The 16,516-nt window shown below is 36.5% G+C and overlaps 2 long non-coding RNA genes and 1 other non-coding gene across 11 annotated transcripts; 1 reads left to right on the top strand and 2 right to left on the bottom strand.

Annotated features, from left to right (window-relative positions):
• Window positions 1-2,825: 2,825 nt before the first annotated feature.
• Window positions 2,826-3,024, top strand: LOC118490767. Its single transcript, XR_004890010.1, has one exon. It is a non-coding gene; the product is annotated as a U2 spliceosomal RNA (small nuclear RNA).
• Window positions 3,025-4,084: 1,060 nt separating this feature from the next.
• On the bottom strand, window positions 4,085-6,859 carry LOC110927964. The gene is made up of 3 exons (XR_002586036.2): window positions 6,730-6,859; window positions 5,646-5,732; window positions 4,085-4,472 (listed from the first exon to the last, which is right to left on the bottom strand). It is a non-coding gene; the product is annotated as an uncharacterized LOC110927964 (long non-coding RNA).
• A 6,959-nt stretch (window positions 6,860-13,818) lies between these two features.
• Window positions 13,819-15,816, bottom strand: LOC110929587. 9 transcript variants are annotated; one of them, XR_002587271.2, is made up of 6 exons: window positions 15,280-15,816; window positions 15,101-15,161; window positions 14,718-15,019; window positions 14,530-14,633; window positions 14,291-14,425; window positions 13,819-14,186 (listed from the first exon to the last, which is right to left on the bottom strand). It is a non-coding gene; the product is annotated as an uncharacterized LOC110929587 (long non-coding RNA). The 9 variants fall into 9 exon arrangements; XR_002587267.2 differs by having other exon boundaries at window positions 14,291-14,420; window positions 15,280-15,815; XR_002587265.2 differs by having other exon boundaries at window positions 14,530-15,019.
• Between the last annotated feature and the right edge of the window lie 700 nt (window positions 15,817-16,516).

Raw genomic sequence — 16,516 nt, 5'->3', positions numbered from 1 at the left:
TAAGATGCCATTTCCAGGAGGTGGGCCTTGGGATGTGGGGTTAGTGGCAGGGCTCAATGGGTATGGACAGGGTGGCGGCTGATTCCATTGTGCCCAAAGGGAGTAGTTTTGGGAGGTTGGGCCGGCCCAAGGGGGAAACGCCCAGTAAGAGTTTGGGCCAAATGGTGCGGGGTAGGTGTTTTGGGGACGACCTCGACCAAAATTGGATCGGTCTATGCCGCGACTGAGGCCACAACCACGGGACCTGTCAGATTCGGTTCGGTTGGTGGAGCGTTTACTGGTAGTGGAACGGGTTTGATAGGTGGTTGCACTAAGGGCGGTGCCGGCTTGTTGGGCCGCAATTTTGGCGTGGGTGGCTTTCCTATCTTCGACTTGACATAATCGGGAGCGAGTGTTGAAAAAATCCGGGAGGGGGTCGGTTTGTTGAATGATGAGAGAGATGCTCTCGTATTGGTCATTCAACCCCGTGAGGATTTGTAGGACAAGTTGTTTTTCAGTGATGTTTGAGCCAAGTAGGACAAGTTGTTTTTTAGTGATGTTCGAGCCAAGGTTTGTAAGTTGGTCAAAAATAGGTTTCATGGCTTGGCAATAATCGGACATGTTAGGAAATTGATCGAGATGGGTGTTTGGAAATTTATTTTGGAGATATATGGTTCGGGATGCTTGGTTATCATGGAAAAGGTTTTCTAGGGTACACCAGGCGACATAGGCGGTGAAATTATTTTTCATGATCGTAAAAACAAGATCTTGAGAGATGGTACCGTATGAACAATGGCGTCAAGACGTTCCCATGACTCTAGTGGTTTGGAGGAGGCGACTTCTTTTTCTTTGTCAGTATATGAGGTCGCGGGTTGTGGTCTGGGTTTTAGGTGGTCGATAACATCATAAGCTTTGCAGTGGATTTTAAAGAATTCGGACCAAACGTTGTAATGGCCCGTCTTCATATCAAGGGTAATAGGGATGAATTCTTAATATTTGAAACAGTGACTATAGGGTGAATAGAAGTCGAAGACATGATGATGAATGGAGAGGAGGGATTGATCTGCCGAGATGATTGATGAAGAAAAAAAAAAGAAAATAAAAGGAGAGGAAAGAAGGTGGCGGCAAGGGAAAATTAGAATTAGGGTTAATGGCTCTGATACCATGTAGAATGATGTGAATCAATCGTTGTTGATCTCTCATTCATTATTGGTATAAATATACATTATGGTAATTACAATCATAAATACAAGATAATGTCCTAAAATACAAAAGGCATATTTTGTAATATTCCATTAATATGTGTGGGCGCTCGGGGCAAAAGTGAAAATACACTAATTTTAACGTTATTTTACTGATTTCGTGAAAATAACGTTAAAAGAGGGGGATGGTTAATCATGTATCATGTGGTGGCGTTGATGACCGAAAGACAAGGGGCTACATGCACTAATCGGCATTTGTCTCAGTTGTTGAGTGTTATGTGCCTTATGTCCAACGTTTGATGCAAAACTCCTATCGAGCCGGGGGTCTCACTGGAAGCAGCCTCTTTATTCATACGGGGTAGATGCAAGGTTTTCTACTCTACACCTTACCCTCAGATCATACTTTAGCTTTGTTATTGCTTATTGGTGAGATTTACTGAGTATGATGATAATGATGTACTCATTCTTTGTTTCATCTCAATGAATTATATATATGAAGTTACCTTATTTTCACTGTTGACTTAGATTCTAGTGGAACAGAAATAAATTGTTAGTTCCTCCTCTAAGTACTAGTTTAATATTAGAGAAATCATTCTGAATTGATCCAGTTTAATTTTTTTTGCTAGGTTATATCTGTTTAAGTTAAACACAGCTGGACTGGAATTCGTCGGGTAGATAGGGGTCTTAGAAATCAAAGCACAAAAACTAATTTGTATGAATCCCACTTATACTTCTTTCAACAATATCTAGTTCGAAACAGTAAGTTATGGATGAAGCCTGAGTCAAGTCAGGTACCTTAAGAAATGGATTTTGAGTGTTGTGGATCAGTTGATGAACACCTTAGGGGTAGGGGCGTCCATCACTCACCACCCACTCATCACTCACAACATCCAATCAAGTTCCGTCACATCATCAAGCTTTATTCCATCACTAGCAGTGGCGGACCCAGGATTTTATTTCAATGGGGTCCATTTTCGGGTCGGTCCTCGTTGGGTCGAGTTAAAGTGAGGTTTGAACTAGATTTAAAAAAAAAAAATAAGAAAAATGGGCTTATTAAGGATTGAACCCATGACCTCTTGGTGGAAAAGAGGGAGATTTATCACTACACCAACTTTCTTTTTATTTCTATGGTGTCCACCTAATTGTATTTATGGGGTCCATATACAATTTAATATACCGAATCTACTATTTTTTTTAAAAAGATTGGGGTCCGGGGACCCCGGTGGCACCAATGTGAGTCCGCCCCTGATCACTAGTGATGGATTTTAGTGGAAATACCCATCACTCACCACACCCAACATTCCAACAACTTCACTCACAACCCAACAATTTCAACCGTAACATCAAACTTCTTCATGCGTCGTGTGGACAACGTGTTTAATCCATCACTCGTTACCAATCGACCGGCGGTGGTGTATCATGGCCCACCACGCGTGGTGGTGGCCTCACCACGGGACGCCCCGTCCGGCCTTATGATCTTTACAGTTTATAGGGACTTAATTAGCAGTACTTCAAACGCTAGTTTTATTAGTTAGATATAATCTGAAAGATGAAAACATACTTACTAATCCCACATCGGCTGAATGAAGAGCACAAACATGAAGGGAGTGCCTATATAAACAAAGGCCCAATAAGGTAGAAAGCATACCTTTCTCGGCCTTTTGGCTAAGATCAAGTGTAGTATCTGTTCTTATCAGTTTAATATCTGATATATGAGTCATTGGCTCATTCGATATTAATCTTATTTTTTATGGGGAAAGGCTCATCACAATATAGCTTGCTATTGGGGGGGTTTTTGAGCGTTGCCTTGGTTTGTCACTACTGCCTTGTAAATAAAAGTTTAACTTCAGATCGATTGTAACAAATGTTTTCTGGTTTCTTTATATTTCGTGCTGTTGTCAATCCACTGAAGATGAACATTCACTGCAGAAATGGCGGAATCTTGCTTCGAATTCTACTTTGTGAATCTTCACCCCTCAAGATTACCTGCAGGCCTCATGATTCATCATCAATCCAAAAAGGACATGACAACTGGTTACTATGAACCAGACACTTTGAAGTGGTTGGTGATGTAAGATGAACCTGATCATCATCAATTGCATCATGAGCCTTGATCTAAATCTTGCCATCATTTTCAAAGATTCCCAAATACTTGAAGTGGGCTCTGTCAAGGGTTTGCTGTGTTTGTGGCAGTTTGGTTGGTTTTGTGACGAGACTTTCATATGCAATCTAATCACTAGAGAATATATGATTTTTCCCTAGGCATCAAGACTATAGAGAAGGTTAGGCCATAATCGTTTATGGTTTTGGAGTTGGGTTACAGATAGTAGGAAATACAAAGTGATATGGATGTTCCAAGGGGATATACCATTAAATCGTTCTTCACTATCTCAGCCGAGGTTACCCCCCCCCCCCCCCCTCCTAGCTAGGGTCAATAGAGAAGTCTTGGTAATATCCATTACTCGCTTGATGGCATCCATGGTCCATTTCGGAATGGCCATGTTCATTGGATTGTTTGTGATGAGGGCCCCTCTGAAAAGCTATGTGCCTTTTATTTCGACAATGAGTTACTTCCATCTCCTCCTTTTTAAACTGTAGATGAAAGTCAGATGCATTTTCAAAGTTTAAGAGTCCTAAAGGCTTGTTTATGTGAATCTGATATTTAAGACTCTCAATTCACGATCAGGGTGATGAAGGAATACATGATCGGGAAATCATAACATGGAGAGGTGGTGATCAAGCAAATTATTAGCTCTGTTCCAGAGTGGGTGATATGGAGCCAGGCGTGATGGTCTTTGTTGAGGATAAATTACTGCATATTGTACATGGAGGAAAACAATTGACTGTAAGACCCTAACATCTTTTAACTGAAAAGAGACGCAGCGGAAATACTGACTTAAAAATTCTTTCTTATATTGTCTACATGACATACTTGAAGGTCCATTTATAATTTGTCAGTCACTTCTAGAAAGGATTTACAACATTCATTCTTGATTAACGCGTTAAATGTAATTCATAAATATAAGCTGTGAAACCGCTCTTCCCGTACAATCCTTACTCTTTGACTCGATCTTCAACCTCTTAGTTTCCATAGTGATGTTAATTCCGTGCAACTTGCAACTACTAAATACATGCACATCATTAATATTTTGGTAACATCATTCATAATCCAAACCTACGCAATTAAATGACCATTCCGCATTCTTCTATTCATGCTGATCCTTTCGATTATCTTTCCGAGTACTATCTCGCATCCAAATCATTAAATCTTCATAGGATATAATAATATACCTGCATTTTCATTTCATTCTCAAGGCACACCACTAGTAACGTAAATACTCAAACGTATTGAAATCATGTATACATATATACAGGCCCCTTTCTTTCATGAACTATAAGTCCTACTTCATGCATGCGTACATTCATACATATATTCATACACACACATTTAAATACATACATGCATATATACATACATACATACATACAAACTCTTGCATACCATTTACATTCCCATATGATAATACTAACACATCCTAGTCACAGTCATTCATATAAATAAGTCTCATACGTATTGACCTACGTGCGTACTAATTCTAAACGTGCTTACCTATGGATTCCATTGCTAACATGTAGGTAAATCCATACCCATACTTATACATGCCTCTAGACTTATTTCCTTCCCACACGTACATACGTACACGCTCATCACACTGCATAAACACTCTTCAGTGAGTTTAGAATGCATTTCGGGACTCCTTATAGGTTACGGAACAAGTTTCGGAAGGTACGGAACTCACGGTGGGTCAAAGCAACGAAAACAACATTTCTAGACCAGGGATTTTCAGCGTAGACAGTCAAATAACGCGTCGGAAACAACACACCGCGTCGACGACGCACTAGGGGGCGTCGGGGAAGCCTCCCCCATCTTTCAGACGCTGATTTGGCTTATTTTCGGCTTGAGTGATCCGTTTCCAAGTCCCATTCCAACCCGAACTGATCCGTAACATTCCACAACGTTCCGTAAAGTCCCGTAACACCACGCAATACCCCATAACATCCCGTAACATTAATCATTATATGAAATCTTTAAAATTTCAAACTTACTTGCTTTGCATTCCAAGGCGAACCGCTTTATGTATGAGTTTGTTCATTCACCTCTCTAACCATGTGTTTCGGGGGTTCTAAGATGTGAAATAATCATTATTCAAATCCTCACTTCATTCCCTACCTTTTCCAACCCAAATCCCATATCCTTTAGTTAAATCTTTCGACTAAAAGTTTTGACCCGTTTGCCCCCTATGATGAGGTTTCACCGGGTTATTATCGTACGACCATTACAACCATTCTAATCCTAACATTTCCATTATTTGCAAATCCTTGCTTGGTTTCAATTATCACACTTAGTAACTTATACATAACGTCACTTAAACAAAATAAGAAGTGATTCCGGAAATCACTAACCTTTAGCATCCATGTTCATGCTTGCCTCCTTGCTTCCTCTTGACCCGATAGCCATCCATGCTTGAGTCAATTGATAAGATTTCCATCCTTACGTATCATTACGTTCACAACATTGTTAGCTTATGTGAGCATACATACAAATATTCATTTTCTTTCCATTCATAGATTAATTGACTTTCGTTAGTCAAATGCCGTATAAATAAGACATATACTAATAGTCATCTCGTTTCGAATCCACACAACTCAACTATCATCATGCATAACACATAAATCATCTAGCACATAACACATTGACTCTCTACTCTAACAATCGTGTCCAAGGGTTATTCCATGATATTCATACATTGTTGACTTTCAGAAAGTCAACTGTCTTACTTACACACTTTTGATTTATGAACATGTATTCATCTTAACATGGTTGACCATTGTATTAACGTCCTACGCATTTCATACTTGTATTGTACGACATATACACTTACATGATCACCGAATTATATACACATACACATACACATTCGCATACACATACTTTCACATGCTAATGCTTTGTGATTCTACAATTGGCAATGTCATCCAAGGTAACTAGTATAACATAACTCCAACATTATTCATGTTAGTTTACTATTAATTACATCATTTTCATTCATATTTATCAAGTTCTTTCATATAATCTCACATTCTAATTTCACCTAGACATTTCATCAAACACTTGGCGTACGTACTACTATCTAAGCACAATGTACAACCCATTCATGCTTTATTACCTATTTCTTGCTTTCATTCATCATATTCAACTACTTTCACATAACTTTCATTATAATCATATTCATTTAACAATAATCTACAACATCAAGCTTCATACATATCAAAACTATACTCAATTTAGCACATGCAACATCATCATCTTCGTAACATTACTTCCACAAGTGGGTTTTCATTAAAACATCAAAGTAATCCAAAATTCGAGCATGATTCATGTTTCATGAGATGATTCTAATTCATTATCATTCTAATTTCACATAAACTCACGGATTGAACGCAACCCATTTCATCAATAATCACCAAATCATAAATTGTAGCATACCTTATGCTTAGCAAGTAGAGGTGATCAAAGATTGATGTTCATGCACTAGATAAACCATCAATTGTTCCATTAATTTGCTGAATTTGTGGTTATGTTTTAGAGGATGTTCTTCCCTCTTTTTCTCCATATCACGTAACACACACATACACACACAAAAGTTTTCTTTTTAATTAGAACTCCACCCCAAAATCTTTACCTTTAGTCCCTCTTGTTTGATAGTAAAACATAATTGGCACAACTTTCCTTCTTTAATAGTTTTTGCCATACACTTAACTAGGTTACATAGCCTAGCTATTTATTTCATGATATATCATATAGGAACATATGGTGAATATAAACATTCGAATTTTTGGGGCGTTACATTGATGACGTTGGACTTTTCGACTGCTACTTAACCGACGTCCTAGCTTTCTTAAACTCCAAGACTTGCCCTCAGAGAGAGCTGGTGTGTTTTCAATGTCAGCAGGATTATAAACACCCTAATGATATTTTTTGTTTGTCCTAATGCATTATTGTAAGTCCCGTAGGGATCTTTCAATGATATCAATCCTAATCTTGTGTGAGTGCGAAAAACAAACACAAAATGATTCAAGAGATAATCAAACCGAAACTAGATAAATAATAAATATCAAAATAGAACTTGCATTCACCAATTAGATGAGATCACTGATACAAAACTCCTTATGCTTGGTTTCGACTGGCTAGAGAGTGCACAAAACTGATCAAACTCATCATGAAGAATGAGAGTTAATTATATACTAACACACATGTGGGCCGAAACCCCTAAAGCCCAGTCAAAACCCTTAGACCCAATACAAAAGATATCAACCCAAAAACACAAACATAACAAAGTTTACATAATCAACCCTGATCTATTTGTAACCCTCTATGTATAAACCTTCAGGTTCCAACAATCTCCCCCTAGGTTTATAGCATAGAGGTCTGATGTGTGAAAATGTGTATATCAAAAATTAGACAAGTTTTAAAAATGGAATCGCAAACTAAACCACACACAATCGGCAAGTGCACTGGTCGCGGTGTAGTGTAGATGGCAAGACCGAATATCAATCCGTGGACACTATGAGCAAACCCTAGATACTGAACCGTTATCGAATACAAAGTCAATTTTAAGTTTGATTTTGATGATTATCTAAGAACCTAATTAATTATGAGAATGGCAAAACAAGACTGACAAACGTAACACGCAACGATCTCGGGAGCTGAATTTAGGTTAAATATGATGAGAAAGAACTACTTAGGTGTCGAATCCCTAGAATCATGCAACGCTATTCTGACTACAGCAGTGGCTAAGTATCCTAATCTACCTAATGAACCTCCCGCTAGAGATGATTAACCGAAAGATAGGGACGAAATGCGAAGTGCTAGAACGAACCGGCTCGACCTATCGACACCAAATCCCACGAATATCAAGTATATGAAAACTATCATACCCAAATCCCTTAATTCGCGAAGCAAACCAACTCTTGAAAGTTGAAATCCAGGAAACCCTAAACGCGAAGAAATAAATGAGCCCGAGCTATCGGTCACCCAATCTACCCAACAACAATTAGCTAATAACCTAGCACACCTAAATCGTCTTTCGAGTCACTAGATGAGGATGCAAGTTTTAGTTTGTTGATTTTAATAATTGATTAACTTGATTTATTTCTAAACAAAGACTCAAACAGAAAACCCTAAGAATTCACGATTCGAATTAAATCCTAAGTCTAGGGTGTATTTCTACGTGCCTAAACCGCTGAATTTACAATCAACAATCAATACAACCACACCAACATGCAATATCAAGATCAACCACAAGACAAGATTATGTAAATCGCATAAAATAGCCAAAACCGAGTCAAAACGTCACAATCAACTAGTTCATCTCAACCTAAGTAGTTTACTGATTTAGCTACTCATAATATTCATAAACATCACTGAATAAAGTCTGAAAATAGAAGACATCACGGTTCAAAGCAAAATAAATACGAAAAACTAGTGTTTAACAAACAAGGTGCTCCAAACTTGAACCGAAAGCTTCCAAGACTTCAAAACAGCTTCACAATGCTCCAAAATCGCCCCAAGATGATCCTTTGCCGTATGCTATGCGAATGATATCAAACCCTAGTCGGCTGCCTTTAATTTATAAGATTTTCGCGAAAACCGACCTTACGAACCGTATGGACTTACGGCTTACGGTCGGTCCGTAAGGCTAACAAATTTCCTGCGCGCCTCAAATATGTATACCCTAAAAGTATGGTTTGGATTAAGTACAAGATTTGTTAATCATGGATGGAGGTATAGATCCTGGATTAGTTAATCTCACTATGGTACATACCTTGTAAACCTAATCAATTTAGCAATTCGGTAATCATCTCTACTTGTGTAGCAGTACTAACTGACTCATAGAAATCATCCTCATAACTAGTACTAACTACTTATAACCAAATAACCAATACTGACTAACTCGTAGAAATCAACCTACACAAAAGGTCGAAATGTCAAAACTTGCATTCAGCCTCATAATCAGTACTAACTAACTCATAGAAATTAACCAGTACATTAACAGTTTAACATTACTACCTTTCAAAATCAAAATGACCTGAATCATCAAACACTCCCAATATCCTGTCCCCTTAACTCCAAAACAATCAAATCAATCCTTAAACAACCATTTAACTAATCTAAAACCACACATACAAACACAAACACAAAAACCTAAATAAACATACAACAGTTGTCGATAATCAAATCAAACTAGTAACACAATGAATATACCCTGTTTTGATCAATAACTTATTTCCGTAGCCAACGAGAGTGATTCTTCCCATCTCAACATGCCTCTTGAAAGGCTGCAATAATCAACTTATATGCACATATGTTAAGATGTAAATTACTAATAAAGAGTGAAATTACTTGATTGACCCAATAAGGAGTGAAATTACTAAAAAAAAGTTAATGAAATACCTCTGGTAACCCTCAACAACTCTAGCCATGTTTTTTTTTTTTCTTTTTTTTTTTTTTTTTTGTTTTGTTTCTAAAGAAACATAGTTATCAAGTGCGACATCGATTTTAAAGAAAACCACGCTCCAAATGGTCCAACTCCTTTCACACCTATTCATAGCAAAATAGAAGTAATTAGAGGATATCACACAAACATTTTGAATTACTGGATGAAAATGTCATAAGAGAATTGAATACATTAAAGACGACACAATCTAGTTTGCAATCACGAATAACTTAACTGATGTTACTAGATCCAAGAGCAGACTTATAGTCTTCCACAATTATTTTCCATCCTCCATTGCATCGACCAAGTATATAGTATCGGAAAAAACTAGCTGAAGACCAAAGAAACAGATTGTTAGACTATAAATTAATAATGAAAATAGGTAATAATAAAATTGATTAAAATAGATTGTTCCAAGAAAATAACTACACTAAAAATGAGTTTAAGCTGTTTGGATTCTAACCACATTAAAATACATTAGAAGCAATGAAAAATTGAACATTGAGGTGAGTATTGTTTGATTATCACCCAAAACACTTTACCTTGGTATATGGTAGAGCAAGCCCTTTGTCCCCCCTAAAGAAAACCTTGCTTTTCCCTATATGAAAGGTACAAAATTATAGGTAATATGATTAAGTTCTTTTACCTTTTAGAACTACATATAAGTAGTTATGTTAAATTCATCTTTAGTGCCTCATAACTAGGGGGTGTAAACAAGTCAAGCTACTCAAGCTCGGCTCAAAAAAACCTCGAAACAAGCCGAGCTTAAACAAGCTCGAACCCGATCCTAAGCCTAAAATAAGCTTGTTTAGTAAACGAGCTTTAGCCGGCTCGCAATTCTAAACAAGCCCATTGTTTACGTATATTTTTTAACTAATATATGAAATATATATTTAAATAATGATTACTATTTGAAAAATGATGAAAAATAACATATATATTATGTTATATAAAATGTATTGCGTATTATTACTTACCTTCTAATTAATCTTTTCTATTAACATTGAACTTTAGTATGTTTCATGATTCAGCATTATGTCCTAATTCATTGCACCTTTTAGGATATTAAACACAGAGCATAATTACATAAGTTTCAAAAAAAAAAAAAAAAATCCAAACCGTTCAAAAAATTCATCAAAAGATCTTTTTATTGGATATCCAGCACACCTTATTGCCTCTAGCACACCCTATCACAAGCAAAAAAGATATGTTTCAAATTAAAAAAATCAAGCAGATCATTACATAAGTGTAACTAATAGTCATAATGTTTGAGAAACATGCCTTAACAGATTCAAAACATTGTCATTTTCACTAAGCTCCATGAGCATAAGACATCAAAATAAAAGGCCAACTAAAACTGAACTTTCCCTAAATTTCAACAAATAAAGTTTCAATTTCATTATACTTTCAACGATTTTAAGTTCGTCATATGACAAATCGGAACTATACACATAAAAAGGTTAATTAAATCATGATACGCTCTTCTACTTCCAGTGCACTAACGACCTAGACACAATTTTGAACTAGCTTCTTGATCACAAATCAGATTTCTGTCCCCTTTATTGCAACCTGATAAAATCACATCCGTGGTAATTTGATTTTAAAATAATAATCTTAATTTTCAGTGGTTTATATTCTTCAAGCATTTTATCGAAGAGCTTGTGAGCATAAGTTGTTCATACTTTCAACAAAACCTTGTTAGATATAAACTAATTATTATCTAATTTAACTCAATCACCAATACATAGTAGTTCTTTAAATGAATTTTAGAATCACATTATTTGAATTATAGCTACCTATTTGAATGATAGCTATCTGATGGGATTGAAAGGCTTGGCAATGGATGAGAAGCTTGACTTGAAAAGTTGGTTCATCACAACTTCTTCAGTTACTTAGCATAGGCCAAACAAGCCTCATAATTTCCTCTAATAGCAGATATCAAGGCACATCTAACCTACAAAAAAGAATGTTGATTTTGAAAACCTAGCTTGAAGGTATTACGAACGAATTGTTTGCTTATCGAGAAGGCTATCATACATCTGGAACAAGTAGAATTCCAAATAAAATTACAATAATATTTTGCAAAATCATACATAACTTTCAATCAAAGAACAAGAATAACAAATAGAATTCAAGAGATGGTTCTGATTACCACTAGAGCAGCTCCATGGTCGAATATCTCGAACTATTATGGTGTTCACAGTATGGCTTGAAACCGTCTAAACCGATTAACTGTTTGGTTTCGCAGTTACGGTTTGGTTTATGGTTTCAACCAAAAACCGGTCGTAAAAAACCAAACTATACCACGATATAACTAGTTTAATACCCGTCCGGTGGACGGGTTACGCTAACAATGTAACAAACAAAGATAATCTATATTAAGAGTGTTTGGGATTGCTTCTCCTTTTCTTCTCTTCTCTCTCTTTTTTTTTTTTTTTTGAAAAAGTCACAACCATCTAATTTTTACTTTTCTTCTTTTCAAACCACAAAAACTCCTTCTCAACATATTATCAAAATACTACAAAAATAACTTATTGAGTGGTTAAACACTTGGAATAGGTAAACTCCCAAATCACCCAATCAAATAGTGTCATGTCAATTGTTTACCTAATGCTAAAAAACGTTGGTGGTGGTCTACCTAAACTTAATGGGGTTTAGGTAAACTATTTAAAAAAAAAAAAGAAAAATGTGTGATTGGTTGAGAAGAAATGGACCCCACCACACACCCTCTCTCTCCCCCTTTCCATCCCTTCACCGAGTCAGTGAACCTTCACCGATTTCCTCCCCCATTTCGGTAAAGCTCATTCGGTAAACACGTTGGCAATGGAGGGGGGTCGGTACCTAGTGGGTTTACCGCCCCCACTCCGTTCACCCTAAGAAGTCAAACAGTCAAAAGGAGCTCAAAATAAGGCACCATAATGACTAAACTCAACTAATATTGAGGGCATAAAACAACAAACCAACATCACGACATTAATAAGGCACCATAATGACTAAATTCATCTACTTGATTTAATAAATGAGGATAAAATAGATGTAATTTTTTTTTTGGACAGCAAACTTTTCCATTCAACACCAAAAAAGAAAATACACAACAGGGACCAGCAAGCTGCTGGTGGCCCAACCTGCACAACCTCAAAACAAAAATCGCCCAGAACAATAGAAAACATAAAAACTAAAAATTGAAATTACTCCGGTTCGCCTATTCTAAACCTTGCCTCTTCGCCCGATGTTTTGCCCACATAAACGACATAGCTTGTTTATCTCCGAAAATCTGATCGACAGTGGCCCGCTTCCCTGAAAAGATTATTCTATTCCGCGCCTTCCATATCGCCCAGGTTGATGCCATTATAATAAGCTGCAGCATTCTCCTCTTTATACTCGCAACCACTTCACTTTTGTACAAATTGAGCAGGTCTCGAACACACGTAACTTGAGACTAAGGGACTTTGCACCATTGACACACTTTTTGCCTGATTCTTTACGCAAGTCTCATCATCATTAAATCAATTGTTCATAGAAGTGTTAAACGCAATTGTTCAAATCTTAAAATTAAACTCAGCTTTTATTTGGTTGACTAACTTGAGAGTAACAGTCATACCATTTAACTAAACTTTGACATTCAAATGTTAATTTTGTTTTATAATATTTTCAACTCTGTCTCACAATTTTACTTATATTGTTATGCCATGCTCCTTTATATATCTAGCTTAGCAATAACAACAGAAATAATTCTATGGACCTGACCCTTTTGACCCATTTAGTAGAATAAACCCATTCGACCCTTGTAGAAGAAAATGACAGTTCTACCTATTTTATAAACGTGACATGCTTGACCCGTTGTTTAAAGCTCACTCGTTTGACCCATTTAGTATGGACCAAAAACTACATGACTCGTTTGATACATTCAGTTGATATTCTTTGGCTCCTGGGTTACCACTAACCCGCATTCGAACTTTAGTCATTAAAAGATCATAAGTAATAGCTAATATTGCACTATGGTAGCATAAAAAAATCTTTTTTTCTTATTTTTTGTTTGAGACAATCCATGCTAATGAAGCTAGTTGACTAACACAAAGTCAAGTTGGAATTATAGCATAGAATTAACTTAATCCACACAAGCCAACCAACATATAAAGTAAAAAAAACATGTTTATAACCATTCATCGAAACATGAGCAAAGTTCAGAAGGTAAAATGCCTAAAAGGTTTCGGTTTTAACTGTACCATTATTTGTTGTAACCTATGCTACTGAATTTAACAACATACAATCTTTCTTGATGATCCTGAAAACATACTTGTAACCAGTCGATAACCCAACTTCTTTTATGTACCTTTCCCATCTGCTTAGACCATACCTCTTGTTACAAGCAGAACGTTCCGTTAAGATATGCAGATGCTTAAACAGTCTTGACCTTCAACTCCATCTGATTATCCAAACCAGCCTTCTTAACAAAATCAATCGGAAACGTAACAATGTTAATTGTGAGTTACAAAGTGTAAAAAGTATTCTAATTTTGTAAACAAAAAAATGGTTATAAATCGTACACACCGGGACGTCACATGTGAAGTGAAGAAAGCATCTTCATCTGATGATGATGATGACAATTGAAGATATAAACATGTGCAAGGAAACCTCCCAAAGACAGACCAATAATCATTCCAAGTTCCAACCTCCCATGCTGTACTAATATGAATATGGATTACTCAATTATAGAATTCTAGGTAAGAAAACCATCTTAAAAATATAAATGGATTGTAATAGACATTAATGAAAGTAGATGTACATACTCAATAAATCAACTCTCTTACATCATTCTTAGTTGACCTTCGCCTTTCAAAATCAAATTCAAGTTCTAAAATCGGCTCTTTGAATGGTTTGGATTCCAAATCCGCTAACCCATGAATATACATATTAGCTAATGCCTGCAAATATAATACAATTCACAAGCAACTTGAGGCAGGGATGGTTGAAGTACCTGAATAAATAGGGTTCAATAAGCAACTCGAGGAAAGTTAAAACACGACTTCAACTCACATTCTCAAACAAACACAACAGAGGAAACATTAGTCGAAACAAATCTCTAAAATCAATAACAAAGGAAATTTCAAAGCCTTAGTTATCTAAAAGTAAACCTAATCTGCTACAAAATAAAAAAATTGGAGAGAGTGATACACGGACCTTGTCACAATCGAAACAAAGCTTAACCTAGATAAGTAGCCTATCGCGAAGTCCGTGCTTCTTTTGTTCGACTGCCATTATTGTGAACGGATTGTGATGCTACAGTAACAAATCATCCAAATTTCTAACAAACTGAATCTAATCAATCAGATATTAAATCGATTGAATATAAATTCTAACCTGGATGGAGTATCAATGATTGTGACGGGAATGCCATCGGGATAGTATTTGGTATGAAGAACTGGTGAATCGGTTTAAGAAAAGTATCAAAAAGTCACCAAAGAACATTTAATAGGGGTTCTTACGATACTTTATAACTCAAATGGGAACAATTCAACCATATAGATGTTGAAAATTACCTAAGGCTTTGCGAATTTGACACATTGGGTAGCAGCATACAACTCCTCTAACTCGGCAGTGTAATTAGCACCATCTGACCTTATCAAACTCTTCAATCTCCCAACATTATACCCTCCGTCACACCACAATCCAAAATAGCAGACGAGGGTAGGGAGATCGGGGGGGGGGGGGGGTCGTCGGAGAGGGTGGAGCGGTGACGTGAGGGAGGAAATAGGATGAGGGTCTGCGAATTTGAAAATGGGGAATTAGATGAGTTATTTAAGAGAAAAACAAACTCTCTCTAATTGCTCATGAATAGGAGAGAGAGTGAAACTGCCCATTATACCATTATTGTAGGTGAAACTTACAGAGAGAGAGAGAGGGAGAGTGGGTGCGCTAGATGGGAGATAATGGGGAGATAACCACCGACATGCAGAGATCATGGGCAGAAAAAACGTGGAGTAAAACCACCAGCTGAGAAACCGTAAATAACCGCCCTGAACCGCCATTAGAGCGGTTATTTTTGGGAGTTTAAACGGCTGAGATTTTATCTCAGCATGATCCGACGGTGGATATTGATTTGGATGGTGGTTAGACTTAATGGGAACCATATATATATATATATATAATTGGTATTTTTTAATGCGCAAAAGAAACCTAAGTTACGGTTTTATTCTTTTAATAGTTGTTATAAATATTATTTATGGCCATCGAAATAGGTACGCTTCAATAACATGTAATATTGGGGTGACCTGGTTTCAAATGAAGGCAAATACTATACTTTTCATCAGGACTTCCTTGCTCTACTAAATTTGTAAAACAATAAACATTAGAAACTTAAAAGGTAAACAATGAAACCAAATCGGAGCCAACCATTAGAAACGGTCCGGTTATCTTTCAATGGTTCGATTTAGTCATTGTTAACGGTTTAGTTCAAAGTTTGACCTAAACAATGTCAAAACTGGGCCATGAAAATCCCTAACAAATATGGCGTAAGTAAAGTGTCACCAAAAACCTAGTTTGGTGGAATAAAAGTTAAATACCACTAATGGTGTGAGTCAAACAAATATGGCATATGTAAAGTGCCACTAAAAACCTTAATTAGTGGCAAAAACTAAATGCCGTTAAAAGTGTGTGCCATTAAATGGCATTTTTTTGTAGTGAGATTTCTTAGGAAAATATCCAAGATATTTGGATATTTTTCCTTAACCATTCTAGATTAATCCATGTAAATATCTTAGATATTTGTATATTTTA

This window comes from Helianthus annuus, chromosome 3 (genome assembly GCF_002127325.2).
Source record: "Helianthus annuus cultivar XRQ/B chromosome 3, HanXRQr2.0-SUNRISE, whole genome shotgun sequence".
Taxonomy (NCBI): domain Eukaryota; kingdom Viridiplantae; phylum Streptophyta; class Magnoliopsida; order Asterales; family Asteraceae; genus Helianthus; species Helianthus annuus.
The sequence above is the reverse complement of the archived record's forward strand: the minus strand, read 5'-3'. Positions and strand labels throughout refer to the sequence as shown.